The following is a 21,689-nucleotide window of genomic DNA, read 5'->3' on the forward strand; positions in this document are numbered from 1 at the left end:
GAATTGTAAACCTCCCTGTCACTACTGCAGAGACCCTTGCTGGTGCCTCTGCCTTCACACTCTCCAGAGCATGACAAAGCCAGCACCCCATAACAGGCTTAGTGACAGCTACCTACAGCTGGAAAACACAGCTCCAGAGGAGATAAAGGCTTTTTCTAAAGATATTCTGGTGAAGAATTGTTTGGTCCTTCGCTTCCTATGTAGTGTTTTTCACAACGTTATATTCTCCTCACCCCTGAGGTTCCACTCCTCTACCAGGGGCACAGTTTGTTTATAAAATCATCTCTTACACTACTGCTATTAGGCAAAGCAGAATTTGAACCTGACCTAGTCTTGTCAATGATGATTAGTCCCGTGTTAACTTCTGCGAAAAAAAACTGATTGCTTTTATTGATCACATTAGAAAATTAATGGGTGAAGAGCAGAAGGCGTTTTTCCTTTGGAAATCAGTAAATCAGTTTGATGCTCTGTCACATGAAACCTCACTTGTAAATCAAATATGAATTAACCTGAATAGGAGCATTATCACGCAGACCCTAGACTGCCTGAAGAAGTACAGTCACAGCAAATGTAAATAAAGTGACTGGTCTTTTCTCAAATCCTCTAAATATGTCACTCCAAAGGCATCGTCGCCAATCGGAGCTCAGAAAAGACTGATAGGCAACCCATCTGGCAACGTTGAGACTACTTGGCAGAAAATGCCTGGAATCTAGACAGCTAATATGACCGTTTGCTAAATGATAAACCAATACTGCCCTAAACTGCATGATCCTTTCAGACCCCACCATGATCAGAAGTGTGGCCAGCAGGTCAAGGGAGATGATTCTACCCCTCTACTCTGCTCTGGTGAGACCCCACCTGAAGTACTGTGTCCAGCTTTGGAGCCTTCAGCACAGGAAGGACATGGAGCTGTTGGAACGGGTCCAGAGGAGGGTCACAAAGATGATCCGAGGACTAGAGCACCTCTGCTATGAGGACAGACTGAAAGAGTTGGGGTTGTTCAGCCTGGAGAAGAGAAAACTCCAGGGAGACCTTATAATAGCCTTCCAGTACCTAAAAGGGGCCTACGGGAGAGATGGGGAGGGACTCTTTATCAGGGGTTGTAGTGATAGGATGGAGGGGTCATGTTTTTAAGCTGAAAGAGGGGAGATTTATATTAGATATTAGGAAGAAATTCTTTACTGTGAGGGTGGTGAAACCCTGGAACAGGTTGTCCAGAGAAGCTGCAGATGCCCCATCCCTGGAAGCATTCAAGGCCAGGATGGATGGGGCTTTGAGCAACCTGCTCTAGTGGGAGGTGGAATTAGATTACCCTTTAGGTCCCTTCCAACCCAAACCACTCTATGATTCTATGATTACAAGAGTGCCTCTTGATGCAGCTTAATCAAATCTGACCCCGTTAACTTGGGTTTTATTTGCCCATAAGTCATGGAAATACCTGTTTTGAAAGCTACAGCATCATGATCCTTTAAAATTATGCTATCATTTCAGAGGCTGAATTGCTTCTAAATATAAATGCAATAATACAGGATCTGATCTTAAATAACAGAGAGCACCTGTTAAACTGTATTTTGAAATAGGCACCTTCTACTAAAACATGAAAATTTTCAGGTGGAAGCCTGGAGAGATTGGGAGCTGTCACACTGCATTTTGTTTTCTAAGTGTCAAACAATCTCTTGGACTGCAATTATGAGGACAGTTCCATTTCCAGAATGAAATAAGGAAATTCTGAATATAGGAGGAAACAGAAATCTTTAACCCTCAGCAAACACCTAGTCTTATACTAGCAATGCCTCTGAGTGCTGTGGCAGGGTCCCAGATGGCCGTCCTCTCCATAGCACTGCATACCCCAGCATCACACTGCAGTACAGACCCAAAAGCACAGTGTTATTCCATCACCAGAATAAACTGGGTCCTGAAGGACTCTGTATTTCCCTGCAAGTCACTCAGCAGTATCTTTTACAATATTTGTTCTAACTGTAAGAGGCTAGATGAGAGTTTCCCTAGGATCTTCTAACCTCTGAAGAGCAAGACTTTTTCTGGCCCACCATCACCACACACTGCCATACAACACTCTCACCATACAGGGAGAGTTTCCGAAGCCGTTAAGCTGGCAGGGATGATATACCCATTTATCAGTCCTCTTCTCCCTCAAATCAGTATTGAAAGGAGAGGGAAATAAAGTTCAGTGGAAGTCAAGTTTGCACGAGGCAAGGAGGCATGGTAAAGACAAATGCCAGCATGCCAGATCCTTTGCAGATGGACTCATTATTATTCCTCTGAGGCAGGCTGCCAAACAACACAGGCATTGGGTCACTTCACTGTGGCTGTCATTGTCCACTAAATCAGAGCTCTGTTCACATTAAAAGATTTATTATTGTTTTTAAAGGCAGATAACAAGTATAGGTCTAGAACATGCAACCCTGGATGGTCACCTACAGCACATGGTACTGTGTGTTTAAAGATTATTCACATGAGAATTCGAGAGGATGAACAGTTGATAAAAATCTTTTGGCTAAATGTGCTGTCCCGTTATTTTCCACCCAGATGAAAAGTTACCAAATAAAGACAGTTAAAGCTGTCTAGAATCCAAACCGAAGTATCTGAAAAGCACACTTTCAAAAGATGAAATAGCCGCTAGAACATCAACCCTGATACACTTCTTTTACATAAGACACTTCAAGTGAACCATGTAAAACTATGTCAGGTAAGTACATTTATTATCTGTTTCTGGTCTGGGTATTAGTGGGCAATAAATTATTGCTTTAACTTCAGGTTCTTATGCCAAAAAGGGAAAATTCCTCAAGATGGTTAGTGCTTCTTCGTCCCAAGCCAAAAAATGAAGCAAGAGCAAGTGATGAACAGAGAAGATATATGTGAGATGAGGAACAACAACAAAAGGAAATTGTTTCTGAAAAGAAACAATTAATTATAACAACAGTTATAATAAACCAATTTTGTGAACACAGACCACTGAAAACCCTCACAGGGTGTTTCTGTACAGTTGGTGGTAGCATTGCCTCAGGGTCATATTTTTGGGTAACGGCAATGTGCTGCTTGTCACCGGGGGACAACTTGGGGCCAAGACTAGTTCCCTCTTCCACACTTAGGGAGGACCATGCAGGAGCCTCATTTTATAAAGGCCATTCTCAGCCACCATCTCTTTCTCTTAAGGGTGTGTAGATCTTGGGAGGTCGCCGTTTCCCAGCTGACTGACTGACTGCAGGCAAGCTGTTGCAGCTGCTTGCTGCCTTCACCCTCCAGCCAGGCCTTCAAGGTCCTCCTCCTCCCCTTGCAGCCACTCTCCACAGCTGTGGATTGCCCCGGGGCTGGCCAGCTGCCCCCCCAGGAAGCCACAGGCTGTGTTTTGGAAGAAAGCAGTGGTGGGATGCAGAGACATGCAGGAGCCATGGTGAAGTCAGCCGTGTCCGGGAGGAGGCTACTGACGCAGGGCCCAGCAGCTCTCAGGCCATACACAGATGGCACCTATCAGCCCTGGGCATCTTTCCCAGGGTGGCTGTTGACAGTTAACAGTCAGTCAACAGTAACAAAAGCAAATAACACATATTTTAAGAAAGGTTATACAGTAAAGGGCTTGATACAAAAACATCCACACAGACAGACTTCCTTTCCCTTCCCCTTCCCCTTTTCTTTTTTAAAATCAAATAATGTATTCCTTACTGGGCCATCAGTCTGTATATTAACCCTAGGACTGTTTTAATAGTACAGGTGAAGGCTAGAAGGCTAAGAGTAAAAATGGCTGAATGCATGTGTTTAAAGAAAGTTATTTCTCCAGTTAGACGTTAGCAGCAGGTATGAAAACTCTTGTTTTCACAGAATTAACATGGTGAGAAATCTGCATCTAATTTTCAGCATAATGTCTTAAGCAGATAGCATCACCAGACATCTGATATTTCTTTTTTTTCTAAAGGGAATCATATGAAAGGATATTGTATTCATGGATGCAACTGTGAAAACTTTGTGGTTGCTGACAAGTTGCCTGGGAAAATCCTGTGGTTGCCTAAATACACTGATGCCCTGGTCCCACTGCTGTGGAAATTCTCATTCATGGTTTTACCCTCTCTTGACCGTAGCTTTTGTGACCCCTCTTTTCCTATTATCTCAAGTACCAGCCTTCCAGACACTGTGTCACTTCCCGTTTATTACCAGCATATAAAGGAGTACAATGACAGAACTCAGACAATTCCTTTAGCTTCCAATGCAATTTAGGATCCATTTCAAATGTGCCTGCCTTCCTTTAAAAGTCTTCTGCTTTCTTGTTTCAGCCCTATTCAAAGACCACCTCTGTTCCTTTCCTTCCCCCATTACATCCATGTTCTCCTTTTCCGCATACATTTTCATCATACATTAGATTCTTCCCCTTCCCAGACACAGCCTCTGTTATCACTGGCAAAATTCTTCAGTCTGCAATTCCCCACACTTGTCACAGCCTTTCACTGGACTCTTTCAGTATGAAAACCAGGCATATAACACCCTCATTTGTTTATATCTTCTGGTTACTAACAAGTTGTTATAATTCGTGAACGAATCTGTTGGTAACACTGCTTCAGTAGATTTATCTTTGTAAATCATCCAAGGAAATGCCACTTTGCATATAACGCTTCACGGAAAATAAAGTTGTCATTTTAGTCTGCTCCTGTTTTCATGATTTTTGACTGAGCATTTCACTTCTGTAAATTCTTATTGCAGTACTTTGTTACAGATCTCAGCTTTCAAATAATGTGCTTTTTTAAAATTGAAAAAAAAAAAGTGAATTAACTCTGACGCCATCTCATTTTAACAGCTTCTGAACATTTCAATGCATTACTTATCTGCTTTTCTTTTCCACCTCCAGTAATCTAGCTCAAAGCATCTACGATTCATTGCACAAGCCTCTCACACCGCCTTTCCCCTCTCCCCCCCGCAAAGTAAATCCCAAACATTCTCGTAGGAGAATGGAGAACTCAGAAGTGTGCCCTTTGACACTTCATTCATTCACTTCTTCCATCTTTTATTTTGGCATCTGCAAAGGTTAGAATGGATGTAGTACTCCCGCACTCTCTCCTCAAAAGAGAAAATGGAAGACCATAATGCAAAACCAGAAGAAACTGGTTAATTATAATTTTTTAACAAAATCAAAATTAAAGGGACAAGTCCTATTCCTGTTAAAGTCAAAGGGAATTCTGCCCTGAACAGCTTCCATTGACACTACAATATAACCCCATAAAGCCACCTCATAGTGTGAGCAACACACAAGACTCTGATTTGCACAGGAAACCAGCTCAATGACGTCGGGAGATCCTTTCAGTGCATCTTTGGGAGTTACAACTAGATGGAATAAATGGAAGGAGCTCTACAGACCAACATGTGAAAGATCAGACCCATATTCCCACCTACTCATTTCATTTTCCACCCGTCTCCCTGTCTGTCTCCACCACAGCTAATTTACTACTACTTAACAAGAAGCCACCAAGTGTGCCATCATACTGTGTCCATTTATACTGGTGGCAGCTGTATATTATTGATACTGTCCCAGGAGAACTGGGGCAAGACTTAACTTTTATTCTAACTGTTTATCTTTCATAAAGCTTGTAAGCATATGCAGTTATGGAAACAATGCTTATATCTGTGAGCCTTCTCCCTGACCTTTACTTACTAGCTTGTTTGATTTGCACTGCTCCTTGACATTACAGGGTGACAATTTGGTCTCAGTATCCCATCTGTGGCCTCTAACGTCTACAGACATAATATAAACAACAGTTTAAGGAGTAGCTGAACATTTAAGACACCTAAACCCAATGTTATATTCTTTTTTAAAAATATTACAAGTTTAAAACCATGTTTGTAGTTCTGTAATTTTAGTGAAATTATATTCAGTGAATTTCAGAGAAAAAAAACTATTCCTAGGGAGAAATTCTGCTTGCCAGGTGCCACTGGTGTCTGCAGGTTTTCTGTCTTGCATGTGTTTGTGTGTGCGTGTGTATATGTGATTGCACATTGGTTCATACATATACATGCAGGCAAATGTACATAGACACAGACAGAGTCAGTATAGTCCTAAATAAATAGCTGAAGCTGTGCTTTAGTGAATAAATAATACCTGTGAGAAATAAAACTGCTACCAACACTCATAATGGGCAGTAAAAAAACATGTTCTTTGCAACAATGACAAAGTAAACAACTTCATGTTTTATGCATAAAAACACTGATACTACAGGAACAAATTCATATCAATGTTTCCAATTCTGATTTATATCAGCTTCAGTTTTCTCTTACCATAATTTTTAAGACATCTTAAATCATTAAATTCTTAAATTAATTTCTTTTAATGATGAATCAGAGTCTCCTTTAAAAAGAGGGCCCGGTACATCATTAAAAGAAACTAATGAAGGCAAATGCCTTAGAAGCTCTAACAATCAAAAGAAGACTTTTTTGGTTGCAATTAATATCCTTTTTCAAGATAGTTTCTCTTATTAAAATATGTTAATGTACTTTGGTTACAGGTTATCTGAAACCTTTCTAAATGTCTGCTCCTAATTCCAGCTGAAGGCAGTGTAATTTAAACCCAGAAGAATCAAGACCACATTTTTATTAACTCTAGCACCAGGCCCTAAATCCCTCAAAATGTTATCCTTCAGGACACATGTTATCTTCTTTAAACCTGTACCTCTTTGCAGTATGGGTTGTAAAAGGACAGTGGTATCACAAGACTGTATCTGTCTTTACAAAAATGGTCTATTCATAGCATTGTCTGACAAAGCACCTTTAGTAACAAGGCACCCTATTCAGAGATCTAATTTTTGCAGACATTTGTATGCCAAATTAAAAAAAATCTCTATGATGGTGGGTTTAATGAGGTACTTTGTTATTCCCTGTAATAAAAATTAAAAGAGAGAGACAGAATTCTTCAGCTTAATTGCCACATCTGTTATTAGGCACTTTACTGTGATTGACTGGAGTGTATGTGTCAGAGACTGTGCCAGAAAACAGGCAAACTTTGTAAGTAGACTTATAACTTATAGCCCAACTGGCATTAGCATCATCTCTATGTCAAATTCTGCTGCCGCTCAAACTACAGGAACATTGGCCTTGGTTCAGTCATTCATTAAAAATAAAAACAAGTATTGCAAATTGTGCGTGCTGTTTTTTCTAAAGGGAAATTAAAAGCAGTCACTATTTCCAGAAGGAAACGCTGTGAACGTGCGAACGTGTCACCTCTCATTAACGGATGAGAGACACAAGCAATCCAGAGTTTGGGAAATTGCAAAAGGATGAAATTTGGCGTTCAGTAGAACATCTGCTGCTTTTCGTTGCTCACGGACGAGCCATCAGCTGGGAGGAGAGTGAAAAACAGCCCAGCATTTGCAGAGGGACCGGACGGTGATGGTGAGGGAGCCTCTGGCAAGAGCGAGAACGGGATGGACGCTCTCCTCTGATCTGTGTGGAAACTTGGGATGAAACTTGAACTCACTCCAGAGCAGCCCAACAGCTCAGCACTGCCAACCTTTGCCAGCTCACCTCATCAGGGGAGAACTTTAGAGCAGGGTAGATGGTTGGACTTGATGATCCCGAGGGTCTCTTCCAGACTAGATGATTCTATGATTCTATGATGGCCGCAGCATGGACACTCTAGGCAGCTTAGCAGGGCACTTTGCACAGGGACAGCAAACACAACAGCAGCTCCCCGGCAGCAGACAGGCAGGGGAAAGCAAAGCCCATGTAATAGGGAAAGATGAGAGGAGCCACCCCGAGGGACCGCATGATGCTGGGAGGAAGCACATCCCTCCTCCTGCCCGTGACCCTGTGCTGGGTGGTGCTGACAACTAACTCACTTTTGATGACTAAAGACTCAGATTCACAACCACAACACCTGGTGAAAACTCCACGCCTGGGCTGGCCAGTAACTGCTATCACACTGTTTTTACTACCAGCTGATCTGCTGCTGGCTCTAAAAAGCAAGCTCTTAGCATCTACCCTTCCTGATACAGCAAAATGACTCTGAGTTTATGTGTACTTTCTCCCTCAACTAACTGCTTCTTTCCAATTTCACAGAGGCTTTCTACTAAAAGCACAGAAATGTATGTTGCTATTGTCAGCAAGGAAGACGGACAGGCCAGCTGCCATATTGCTTAATATTACTTCTTTTCATCCATTTCATCCAGTAAAGAGCAAGGGATTATTTGACCTTCCTTACTGATTTTCTGCCTTTCTCTATAGAGCGCAAAGAAAGGTAGGAATGTGTAGAAAAGCAAGGAAAACTGTACCAATATCCATTGCATCCGCTCCTGAAAGGCAGAAGGATGCCCTTATGTTGAAAGCTAAAGCAAAGCTCTCCACCACAGGCTGGGGGAAGCAACGGGCCCTTCGTCTGACCCAACCCGTCAGCTGCCCAGCAAGCTTATCCATGAATAAATCTCTCTTCTCTCTGGAGGGCAGATTGGGACACCCTGATTCCCTCCCTCCCTCCCTCTGGGAGAGCAAGTGACCATTTTTTGGAAAGAGTCTCCCCTGACGGGTGAGATGAGCCATGGCAGATGCTCTCTGTCACTGTCTGAAGGTCTTTGTTGTGCTCTCCGGAGCCCAAGGCTGCTCCATGCTCCACGCAGCAAGGTTCCATGTGGCTCTCTGTCTCTGGGGTCTCTTCCATTTCATAAGTGTTTTCCAAATATCTGATCTCCCTCAACCTCTTTAATGTAGCAAAAGATAGGACTCACTCACTTAAGAACACTTATTTTTAAGTATACGTTATATAATAGTTTCATATACAATATTTGTATCAAGGTGACTCCCTATAAGATCTAGAACACTTCAACATGGTAAGGCTTTTTGTTCATAAGGCTGCTCTTACTAACCACTGCTGTGTAACTGTTTTATCTCATTTCATAAAATAAATCAACAGCGGAGCTGAAAACAGAATCTAGGTCTGCTAGTCTCTATTTCCAGCCTATCGTTAAGACCCACGCCTCCAGTCCAATATTCTTCCACAATGGCAGTAACATGCACACCGTACTGACAGTGCTTACCATGGGTGTAGCATCAGAACCACGAAACACAGAGTTTCAAGTCTTAGACATTTACAAAGGAATCACCACACACAGTATCAGCACTGAGAGAATTTTTAACAGATTTGGGTCACCTCTGAAGAGGCCAATAATGCCTCCTTGTCTGTCTGCTTTTTCATTTCTTTATTTTTTCCCATTGGTATTCTTGTTGTAAACTGCAATGAAGAAAAACACACATACGTGCCTAAGAAAAAAACCTCAATGTACTAAAACTTTAGTACATCTCTTCCCTGGAGATAGGTAATACAACAGAAAGCAGGGTAATTTTTAGAAGTGTAGTGAGAGACTCCCACAGGAGAAGAAGAGGAAGCTTGAAGTACATCCTAGCAGGCAGACTTTGGAGTGACTGCATTGGGTTTCTACTTCATTCCACAAACGTCCTACTGAAGACCAAGAGGCAGAAACCTCAGACTTTTTTTATATCTTCTCTCATTGCTGGATGAGAAAGAGCATTTGCTCCCTGCATCCCAGCACTACTTTAGCAAACCAAACCAAAGCAAACAAAAATCTATTTTCTGAAGTTGTTCTGCTGTCAAAACAAAAATCAACCTGTACATGAGTATGGTACACGCAGAAAGGTTGACAGTCTGCAAAGACACAAAAAAATTCTTCTGTATCTTATTGCTGCAGACTAGAACCCCAAATCACAGCATCCTTTGAGGTTCACTTGCCATGAATGTGTATCCTGGCTGTCGTTATTCATACATAATGCAAACTGGCATGAACTAGTGTTCAGTACGAAAGAATGAAGTGTATCTTGGAAGTGCATTAAAGTTGCAGAGGAACAACATTGTTCCAGAGATGAGATTAAGTCTCCTAGCTCTCTGAAACGGGTTATGGAGATGAAAAAATCAACTGACAGCAGCAAGGATAGTTAAAGCAGGGAACTTAAAACACTTGCTGTGTTTTTGTTCCGTTTTTCAACAACTACACACCCAATCTTCTTATTCAATAATTAAAAATGCACTCTTTTGTGGGTTCAGATTTTAAGCAACTTCACTGGAACTAGTGAAACTCACTTCTATTCAGTATCGCGTTCTGTCTTAAAATGATGAAGCCCTGTGGCATACCTCCACAGCAGTATTTGCAACGTGTAGTACCTTTAATGCAAAATCTTAAAGCCTAAAGAGCACTGGTGTTGCTAAGCATTCTCAGTAGAGTCCATTACAGAGCTGGTAATTCAGCTCTTTTCTAAAAGAAAATGTAATAATCGATTAAAAGAGGCCAGTTGTTCTGGCCTTGGTGGAGGCAGCTTTGGGATAACTGGACGACACAGACGTGTGTGTTCACAGATCCTACAATGTATGAACCAGGCAATTCACAAGGGATCCGTGTTCATGCACCACCTCTCAGTTACTCTGAGAGTCAACTGATTTCATTTGAGTTACCCCTGGTTTATCAATGCAAGTAAGAAAAATGGGCCCCCAGCCTTTGTTCTTTTATGCCTTTTATTTTAAAAGGAACTGAACTAGTTAAAAATAATTAAAAAAAAAAAAATTAAGCACATTCTTTGCACACAGCTAAAATCTTCATGAAATCTAGCCTTCAATTCAAAACATGCATTTCAATCACACTGGCAGGTACCCTTCAGAAACAGTTGTTATTTACAGTATCAGTCTGGGGGGAAGAAAAAGGCAAAAAAAAAAAGGGGAAAAAAAAAAAAAAAGATTAAAAGATCAAGTTACTCTTCACTTCCAAACAAGCCTGGCCACAGCTGTACATCAGCTTCCGAGCAACTGCTCCACAAACACACAACAGGGCTTCTGTCTTCCCACAGGGTTTGCTCGGGTCACCCGCATGTGGCATGGATTAAAGCAGCACTAAAGCTCCATTACAGAGCAGGCGGGGCCTCCAGTTCAATGCAAAAGCCAGTGGTGCCACTGGTGAATGCCCCCGTAAGGGTTCTCTGCCATGAGGAGTCTCCCCCAGCTCCCGCATGGTCCATGGCTGGGGAAGAAAAAAGGACCCAAACATATTTTTCAGCTTTTATATTTTCACCGTCAAAGCAAAAGGAAGACAGAGCGAAGGAGACAAGAGTGTTAAGAGGGGATTCTCTAGGCAAAAAAGAGGATGGTGAACAGGCAGCCTATGATTTCAATGGTGACGGAGCAATGGAGTCAGGCAGCCTGTGGAAACTGTGAAATTTTCTTTAGAAACACCATTGCCAAACTGAAAACCAGAGGAAGGTGCAGTCCCCATGTCAAACACCTGGGTACGTGGCGCAGAGGCTCCCCGTAATGGGATGCCTCCTCAACCTGCTGGAAAGGCAGAGCTCATCTCTCAGCACCCACAGAGGCTACAGCCAGAGCGGCCAAGTCCACACTAAGCCCGTACCCTGGCCAAGATTTAAGACCTCAGTCTGCTGCATGGGAAGGGAAGGAGACAATTGTAGCAGGGCTGTTACACTTGGTAGACCACCAGCCTTCCTGTACCTCAGCAGGGAAACAAAACAGCCAGCAGAGCCAGGGAGGTGGGTCTTTTCCTCCTGGACTTACAGTTCCTCTCTTCATAAATTTGACATTGAGAAACTGCAAAGTATTATGTATTTTTAGTTTCCAGTGGTCCATGCCAGGAAGACAACACCAGCACAAAGGAGCGGCAGCAGCCGTCCGGCCACAGGTGCCCAGGTCTTTGCCATGGCAGGAGAAACTCAATGTCTTAACTGGCTTTCATATGCATAGAAAGCCATCGTGTAGTTAATCAGAATCCCCTTACAAAAATAAATAAACAAAATAATCATGCAGTGCAGCCCGTGAAACACTCCTCAGCTGCAGCCTAACAGAACCTCCCACCAAAGGGGAAAGCAACACCACCCTGCAGGAATAATGGCACCAGGCATTTTATTCTGCCTCTCCTCCATCCTCTCAAACCAACACACAGCCAATGTGGACAGTTAATAATGACTTCTTAACTGCTTCACCTTTGCTGCTTTGAGGAACGTGGCCTCCATCTAGGAAGAGGGACTCTGAAGTAGCAGCGGGGGACACGCAGTCTTTGACAAAAGAACTATCCAGGGTTTGTGGATATTCACCTACTTGCTCATAAAGCACATGAGAACTCACAAAGCATGGGAGTAATAGCTCCAGAAGTAGCATCACAAAATTAGGGGCAAACAGGACCATGGTACAAATCACAGAACCACAGAATGATACAGGGTTGGAAGGAACCTCTGGAGATCATTTACCCCCTGCCAAAGCAGGTCCACCTAGAGCAGGTTGCACAAATATGTGTCCAGGCGAGTTTTGAGTGTCTCCAGAGAAGGAGACTCCACCACCTCTCTGGGCAGCCTGTGCCCATGCTCTGCCACCCTCAAAGTAAAGAAGTTCCTCCTATGTTTAGATAGAACTTTCTATGTTCAAGTTTGTGCCTGTTAGCTTTTGTCCTGTCACAGGGCACCACTGAAAACAGACTGGCCCCATCCTCTTTTTTCATGAGCAAACAGGACTCCCATTTAGGAGTTTGCAACAATTCTGTTTAAGAGCTAAGTGTCTGTTTATTCCTAATATAATTATTTAGATTTTCTATGAAAGTAAACACCACTCTAGAGAGGATATAAACTGAGACTTGTTGAACATAACTGATAAATCTCCTTCCCACCTTTCCACAAAATTTTCTTGAGGTGCTAAGATTCCTCAAAGTCTCCTAGTTGCATCATAAAACGCCAAAATTTCACAAGTTTCAAAGCTCCCGTATTTTGATGTCACCAAGTACAGTAATTTGGATACTGCCAATGCAACAGAAGATACCAAAAGAATGGGAGGACCTGAGAACATCAAACAGGACTGTGAGGGCTTACATCATGAGAGATAGCGATATACCATAACATATACAGCAGGCAGGAATCATATGCCACCATCTCTGCATTAAGCGCCAACCATGATTTTTAAAATACAGACTCAAATGTCCTTGTCTTTTGTGGCCTGAAAACCAAACATGGTACAGGTGGATGTGCTGTGAACAGTAAAACATGGCCGGGACATGAGTTCATTTGTACAAATCCAAGCATTAATACTTGGAAGTTGTAACTTCCTTTCCCTGAGTAAGAGAGCCAGAAGAGAGATGGGACTTCAGATGTGGAGAGGCTGTTTGCTTTGCTGTCTTCAGGAGACAGAAAATGTGCTGTTTCACATGGCACTCACTTTTAGGACATTCATAGGACATTATAATTTAACAGATTCTGATGCACAAAAAAGTCATTACATGGATAATTAAAATCCACTGCTGTCATAAGGCTGTGCCGTGGCCTACAAACATCCTTTAATGGCAGCACATACAGACATCACTAACTTCCATGCAGTCTAGCACCCTTCTAACATCGTTTAAAAGAATTATTAAATGTCGAGAACTTTTCTTGAGAAATGCTTGAAAAATACCAGCCTACCTAGCCCACCTTTACCCTCAGCAAGCATTTATTCACCTGACTTACTCAGAACACCGCATTTCTCAGATCAATAGCTCAGTCTCCCTCGGCACCAGCTGGGCTGTATTGTCAGCATTTCTTTCTATTAAAAATACTTACTAACACATGTAAGGTGAACACTGGAGGAAGAAGCTGGTCAGGAGTCTAACTATGCCAACCTTGCTCCCCAAACCAGACACCTCCTGGGTTTTTCCCAGGAGCAGTGAAACTCTTCAAGCACACTAAGAGTAAAGGAAGAAGCAATGACCACCAAAAAAACATCCAAGTGTCAGGGCAAAATTGGCTGGGATTTTTACTGACATGTAAAATTCACACAAAATCACTGAGGTCTCTACTTTTGATACCCAAACACAAACAACCTGGTGTAAAAAGGAGTTTGGGAGCAAAAGCACCAAGTTCATACAGAGCCTGCAACTCTCAGCAACTCCTGAGAGTCATGTTTTTGGAGTGGTGGGGTGAGTGCATGGACGTGGTGGTGGCTGGGGGGCTGGATGGAGCAAGACTGAGCTTGGCTCTTTGTTGGTGCAGGTGGGAGTAACAAAATCATCAGCTCTTCAGGCACTTGTATTGTGTATTTAGTAGAGCTACCAATATACCATGCTTCTTGGTTTATCATTTGTACCCCAAACACAAAATACAGCCTGACCGTCTTCAGATTAATTCTTGATGACACAAAACCCTCAATATAGGCATAAGTAATTTTAGTCATCATCAGTCCCAAAAGTATAGGAAAAAACACCCTGCAAAGAACAGCCTAATGATGGAGAACTGAATAAATAAAAAGATTAATTATATAATACTACACTGTCACCAGTTGCAAAAAATGCTTTCTGTTCCTCCCTGCACTTCAAAAGCTTCTCTGAAATAAAATATTCACTAGGAATGTGTAAACAAAGTAGGAAAAATGTGTCAGTATAAACAAAACTCAACTGCAGAATGTGAAATAATTTTATATTTTGAATTTCTGTATTCAAAAAGTGTAACAGTCAGAGCAAAATGAAAAAAACATATTTGAACCTTACATGAAATTAAAGAAATGGAACTCACAGTGTTTTGTTTTTATAACAGTACCAATATACAAACAAGACTGCTTTTAAGTTATGTGATTCCCTCAAGCTAGTAGTTTAGGAGCAAATGCCATTCAAAAGCAAACACTAATTTAATAAGGTCCTCAATCAGAACAAGAAAAAAGGAAGGGGAGGAAGGGGAAGGAGAGAGGTGGAAAAAAAGAAGAAAAGAAAGGAAAAGGAAAAGAAAGGGGGAAGAAGACAAGGGAGATTATAAAAAGAAGGAGGGAAAGGGGGAAAAGATGGAAAAGTGTAAAGAAAAAAAAAAGGAAAAAGAAAAAAGATGGAAAAAAATTAAACAAACAAAAAAGTAACCTACAGCAGTAGCTAGAAAATGAGGCCAGAGTGCCTTTGCCGGGTGTGATCACCAGTGACTCTGGTCATCATCTGGTGCCAGCTCCTGTGCGCTGAAGAAGACAATCCAGCCCTCAGGGCTGCAACGGCCAAACAGTTGTTTTTAAACAAATACATTTCTAATTGAAGAGCTTTCCACTCCAGCTGCTGTACCCTATTTTTTCAGTAGATTTACAATGGCTGACGCAAGTATGCTGCCTTTGGGGCCAAGATTGCTGCAGCTCACAAGTTGTCAGGGACGTTTCTTCAAGCATCAAGTGCTCTGATACTTGCCGGTGGTCTTGCACACTCTGAAGAGGGTTTAAAAGCCACCAAACAAACATAAGCATTATTTTTGCCTAAGTTCCAGCGATCATAACACATGTGTGTTGACAGACCAGCGCAGTTCACAATTTTGCACTGGAAGAGAAAGCTAAAACTCAGCTATAGATGCTGAAAAGCGCGCTGCAGGAAGCAATCTTGCAGCATGGAGCAAGGGAACTGGAAGATCTACTTGGTCTGCTGACATACTCCCTCTTATTCCCACCGTGTTTGTCCTCACTGCTGCTTTACATGGGTTTTGCTGATTCCTGAAAGCAACTTCCACAAAACCATAAACAAATCGATTGTGTCATTTTGTACTTACAACTTAACTGGACCTTGGGACATACACACTGGACCTTGGGACATACACCCATGTGCATGCACACACACACACACACACACACACATCTTTTTCTTCTTTTTTAACATGCAAGTGCTTCCAGTGTATTCACGTCCTCAGGGCAACCAAGCCCAGTCTGACTACTGGCTTTGGGAGGATCTGATGCCAGCCAGCCGTGCATAATGGCCTCTTTGTCTGGCTGTCACATGAACAGCATTGTGTTACAATCATTGTCACTCCGGGCTTAAACTGCAAGGCATGCTTTCACACAAAACATTCACTTTGGGGGCTCTTTTTGGCAGAGCCCTGTGATGGAAACTCTCTCGCTCCTCTTCAGTTAAGCTGTTGAGCAACGCCGAAACTTTAAAAGTCAGGATTCAAAAGCTGTCATCCAAGCCCGCTGATTCTGAAACTTCTCTATGGGTCACATGAAGAAAGGGGCAAGCAACACAAAAAAGCCATGATCTAAACCACCATGCATGAATCAACACCAAACTCAAGCGCTGAGCACCATGGTTAATAAAAAGTAAACCGCCGCAGTACAAAAGGTCTGAATTAAGCCAACGGCAGGGAAAACACAGAAGTTAAGATAGATCCAGTTCACCTTTGCAGCATGGGAGGTCAGAAGGCTACCACCACGGTGGTGGGAACCCCCCTAGAGCCCAGTTCAGTAGAAGATGGCAGCTGCGAATTCCTCCCCTTCGTTAAGGCAGGCGCACCCTGTAGCCCTAACCTTTAGGTATGAATGATGATGATGGTCAAAACTGTGTGTTAAAATGAGACTGCAGCCCACCGCTTCCCCCAGCACCATGCGGGCTCCCCATGGGAAACCCCATCACAGGGGTCAGAGCCGGAGCTGGGGGCCTCTGGGGCAGCACTGCCACGTCCACTGCCAACCACGCAGGGGGATCTCACCATGACTCCTCCCAAGCAATACCCTTTGGCAGCAGGGTATTTTGTTCCAAATAACTGTTGGAGATGGGAAAAATCCCAAGTCAAAGTTATCTCCACCTTGGACATTTTTTCTCCTGTACTTCGGGAGAATGTCTGCAAGATAAAATCAAAACATTTCCACAAGACAAAAATGAGTAACTTAGCAGGTGACAATGTTATTACTAGCTGTTTAAATCTTTTAAATTCACCAAGTACCCCAAAAAAGTCCTGAGAAGGAGATAAACAAGATTGCTGTACAAGAGAAACTTCAAAAGATGCTGTGAACACACTGAACTCGTTGAGACCCTGCACGGATGTCTTTGTTTTCATTAATGAAAAATATTCTCACAGAGCTAAGACCAAAATATGTTAAGAACGACATCCTCCTGCCCTTACTGTCTCCCTGAATCATTTTGTGCTGCACATATTTGTCTCATACAGTTACTTAGGGAGTACAGTGCTACTCGCTTTGAAGAGGGCTTGCAGGATCTACCCCCAAAAGACATAAGTGGGGTGCAGCAAGAACTTGTACCATAATGATTGCTTGTATTGTAAAGAAAACTTTACAATACAGTGGCTTCTTTCCAAAAGAAATGGGGATGGGGATGGGCATGGGAACAACACACTAGCAGCTTGCTTATTGTTTTCTGTCCAGTTCATTTTCCTTTCCTTTGCAGTCCATCAAAGTAGCACACCTTCTGTGAAACTCTGGACTGGTATTCAACCCTGCTCCTGCTCATAGACCTGTCAGTCACCCTAAACACACATTATCGCTCTCTTGATGATCTTTCTTTCTTGAGCAGCCTTGACAAGCCCTCCCTCTTCTCTACATTCTCCACAACTCTTTCAAGTGCACCCTTCCAGACCATCACTGCCCATGAGAGACACCACTGGGCTGGGTCAGGGACACCCAGTCTCATGCCTGGACAACTTCACCCACATCACAAAACCCAGATGAGCTTCTCTTGTCCAGCCTGACAAATCCACTTTCTGCACCTCCCTAAGGTCACGACTTCTCCAAGCCTTCTCTTGCCTTTCACGGTCTTTTCCCATGCCCAACATTGCTCATACTTCACAAGATGTTGACCTCTTCTTTGGCAGGACTCTAGTACCAGCCCTCATTTTTTAATATCAGAGAAGTAGTTCTACACTCTCTCCTATTTGAGGACTCCCACCTGAAAAAAGCTATCATTAATCCCGTTAAATATTTGAATTTCCATGATTTTTGATTAATAATAATGTGACTGTGGCTTGACAGCTGTTTTCATTATTTCATTGTCCTTTTTTATTTCCTACTGTCTTTTGTCTTAAATTTTAGATTATAAAAGGCAAGACCGTTTTTGTTATCATTTTTGTGCTGTTGTACAGCTCCTGTGACTGTAGGGGTGGGACACTAGAGCTGTATAACCTAACTGTTGTTTCTATTAGTAGTGTTTCTACTTTAAATATAAGACATATTAATATGAAGTCTTTATATTTGATTTTCTTTGCAGGAGTTAACTTGCATCTTTGTGTCTTCAACAAAAATAATTTGGTAGGCTTAGAAGAGTGTTTTTTTAAGGCAGCAGAAAAACGATTAAATTTCTTTCCTGAGGTCACACAGCAAGTCAGTGTCAAAGTTAAAATTATGCTTCCCAATCTATATTCTTTCGTTGTCTTGCACATCAAAAGGGCTCAGAATTAGTACATCGTTGCTGACTATGGGCTAATTTCTCTGACAATCAGATACAAACCAGAGATAAAACATGAAGAGCTGTCTGTCTACATTTTAATATAAACCTAATGTGTACATCCAAAGGCATGAACCACAAATCCTTACACAAGCAAAACATCAATTAAAGACCAGACAGTTTGAATGGGTTAATTAACAAGAATGCTGACACAATCAATAAAGCTATTCTAGTAAAGCCAATCCCTCCCTACTCCTATTTTTATGACAGATGGCTTTAGATGATACATACTCTTTTTACAAGGAAAAAAATTTGGAAAATCAAGACAGATTCTTCTCATAGATCAAAAAAATAATACAGTTATTTCTAAGTTTATGATATGCTGATTCTAGAGTATGTTTCAAATCGTTAAAGGGGATTATGAGTACGAATTACTGGGAAACTCATCTCTTAATAATAAAAGTCAGGATCAAATTCCATTGCTGACAGTGAATTGGTAACATAACTACTATATAGTGAAATCTGGTGCCACTGGCATTATTCATCAAGGCAGGCACTACTTAATGGGAGTAAGGATGCAAGAACTCTGACTGTAATTCCACTACACCATTCCACACCAAACCTAAAGAAACGTTTATAATGGATTTTTACTGCTCTACACAGTGTTCCATTTAAAAACTGAATGTCACAGTACTCTCCTTGGAAGAATCAACATATCTTTGCTTTGACTAAAGTTGTAGCACATATGTGAAGAATCTGATTATTTTTTTTCCTCTTCAGAAGCCACTTACTTCCCCTAATGAGAAAAAGTGAAAATGCCTAGGCAAGAAAAAGGTATGTAAAGACACGGTGCAAAACTGCTGCCAAGTAATCTGAATATAAATTCAAGGGATCCTTACCAGCTGCAGTCAAAAGCCCACTCCAAACTCTGTTAGATGTTAATCAAACTTAAGTATGTTAATGCATGGTTCCCGAGCTCTTTGCATAGATAAGTTAACTGCTTTTGTTAAACTGCATTTGCTAGGTGTATGTCCCCATACAGCAGAGTACATCCTTCTGTGGAAAAAGGAGTTATGACAGTCACGGAAGAACTGTTCATTTGGTCAAACTCTTCTGGGCAGGAACAGCTCATTTAACCCTTGAAACCCCGGGACAGGTCCCTGTGTAAGGACACAACCCCACACCTCCAGTCGCATTTACAGTGTTGGCATTAGCTAGGTGTATTTTAGCAAGATGGTAACATGTATGGTGTCCAAAGGGCTAAAGCATCATGCTGTTTCATCTACTGGGACTGTCCGTGGGGAGTCAAAACCGTCGTGCACAGCCCTGCCCCTGGAGAACAGTGCAGATCTGGCCCCTTTCGCCACCCGATACTCAAAACAGGGGAACTCTGGTAAGGGATTTCCAGGGAAATTAAGTAGATACAGCCAGCTTACTTCACACAGGCCACTAAGCAGCCAGCAGCTGAGAATTTTTTTGCAAGATATGGATTGTAGTCACTGAGCGAGACACAGAAAATTCATTGCCAATGCTGTGAACTGCTCTCTGTTCTGGCAGGGACTTGTAACACTCCAGACTTACAACTGCACCATCTTAAGGAGCCAAACGCAAAGCCATGCCATCTCCACAGCATATTAACAATCAATACCAACATGACGATCCACCTCTTGTGGGAGTGATGTGCATTTAAATGTGATTGTATGACAAGGCCACATGGTGCTTACAGTTGTCTATGTCAGAAGCTTAAAAAAATTTTACTAGATAAAGTCCCGTGTTTTGATGCTGTGCAAGGGCCTGAGTTACAGGAGCAAACAAGTAGAAACTTGGGTTTAAATTACATTGTTCATCCAGCTTATTAAAAATCTGGAGCACACCTGTCCAGCTGGCCGCTCTGACTTCAGATGGAAAATAAAAACAGGCTCCCTAATACCATTTCATTTTCAGGGCCATTGAGTAGCCACCGATACAGATAATTTGGCCACCCAGGCTGTCATTTTCCTAAATTCTGTCTCCAGCTCAGACAGTTGCACGCCCCCCTGCACTACAAGAACGCACATACCTAATTACGTACGCTTTCCCCCCGGTATTGTGTTATTGGGCACAAGAGCCATTTAGGGGTGTTGACAAGGAAACTGAAGCCTGAAGGCAGATCCCAGTTTCAGACTCACATCAGACATGCTGCTCAGTCAAAGCATCTAAGACTTTTCAGCATGGTTCTGTAGCTTATCTGCAGGGAAACAAATGTCATTTTCCAGACTTGGCTTTTTTTTTTTTTTTTTTTTTTTTTTTTTTAAAAAAAAAAAAAAAAAATTTCTCCAAACTTGTTTTTTTTTTTTTTTTTTTTTTTTTTGTTCTTCCAAGTTGCTGGATAAAAACTTTTTTCCTAAATAAAGTCATTATGTTAATCTGCTTTCCAAACCGCTGCTGCCAAAGCTCAGTTACAAACCTGAGAAAGTATGCCATGAAACATCTTCAGTACTGATGGCATGTTCCAAACTGAGTTAAACTCACTCTGCAATCAAAAGTTGGTAGTCGAGAAAAACTTCTGAGCTGTACACCATTCTGGGAAATACATGTCTGCTTTGAGTACATTTACTCAATGACTGGCAGCAACATTTAAGTAATTCATAGGGTTACCAAAAAGCCCTGCATTCCGAGCTCATTCTAGGAAAAGCAGCTGCCTATTTTTCCTAATTGATTTGCGCCTACATTTCCAGATCAAGCCTGCTTCTTGGCTGAGACACAAAATAGGAAACATTTACACTACTGTGACTGTCGCCAAAGGAAAATCTGTACAGGATACCACGCAACTGAGAATTTCTCTAGGCAGCTTCTCCTGGAGGACATACGCTGGGGGAATGAAGTCAAGTTATTAAACAGATGTGCATTTTCACGTGCAGGTCATGCTTATTTACATATATACACAAACACCCCGCTATCTCAGTATGTTCCCTCGTTCCAGTCTCCGTTTAGAAGTGCCAAAAGCTTTCCGGAAAACGAACGGAAACCTTTAAGTAACAGATCTTTCGCGCAAATATTCTGCTCTGCGGGGAGCCTGAACCGACCCGTCCCGTCCCCGGACCGCCCGGGCGGGAGAGGGAGGCGATACCTATAGCCGGGGTCAGAGCGACGAGCCCGACCGGAGCCCCACAGCCGCCCCACCAGCGCGGTCCCCCCACCGGGGACATCGCGGAAAGACAGACGGACGGGCGCCCGGCTGCTCTGCAAGGGCGGTGGTACCCGTCCCGTCCCACCGAGGACACCTTCACCGACGGCAACCCCCGCTCCGGCTGCGATGTCGCCCCGCTCCCCCCGGGATGCTGCATCCCCAATCCGCCTCCCCGCCTCGGGATGTCGCCGCCCGACCCGGGATGCACCTTCGGGACGGGACGGGACGGGTCCCTGCCTACCTGTCCCACGGGCGCCCTCCCCGTCCCACCGGGAGCCGCCGCCGGGAGCTGCCGCCGTGTTCCGCGCCGCCGCCGCTCCGAGCGAGGGGCGGTGAGTGCGACGGGGCTGGCGGGGCGCAGCCCCTCCTCC

The 21,689-nt window shown here is 42.8% G+C and overlaps 1 protein-coding gene across 1 annotated transcript in view; it reads right to left on the minus strand.

The window, feature by feature from the left end:
• The window catches only part of MEGF10 (multiple EGF-like-domains 10), a 99,862-nt gene extending 78,222 nt beyond the window's left edge, over positions 1 to 21,640 (minus strand). Inside the window, exon 1 of the mRNA XM_014954815.1 lies at positions 21,560 to 21,640. The gene's annotated coding sequence lies outside the window, so the exon portion shown is untranslated. The remainder of the gene's footprint in view (positions 1 to 21,559) is intronic.
• Between the last annotated feature and the right edge of the window lie 49 nt (positions 21,641 to 21,689).

This window comes from Calidris pugnax, unplaced genomic scaffold, assembly GCF_001431845.1.
Source record: "Calidris pugnax isolate Ruff unplaced genomic scaffold, ASM143184v1 scaffold157, whole genome shotgun sequence".
NCBI lineage: Eukaryota > Metazoa > Chordata > Aves > Charadriiformes > Scolopacidae > Calidris > Calidris pugnax.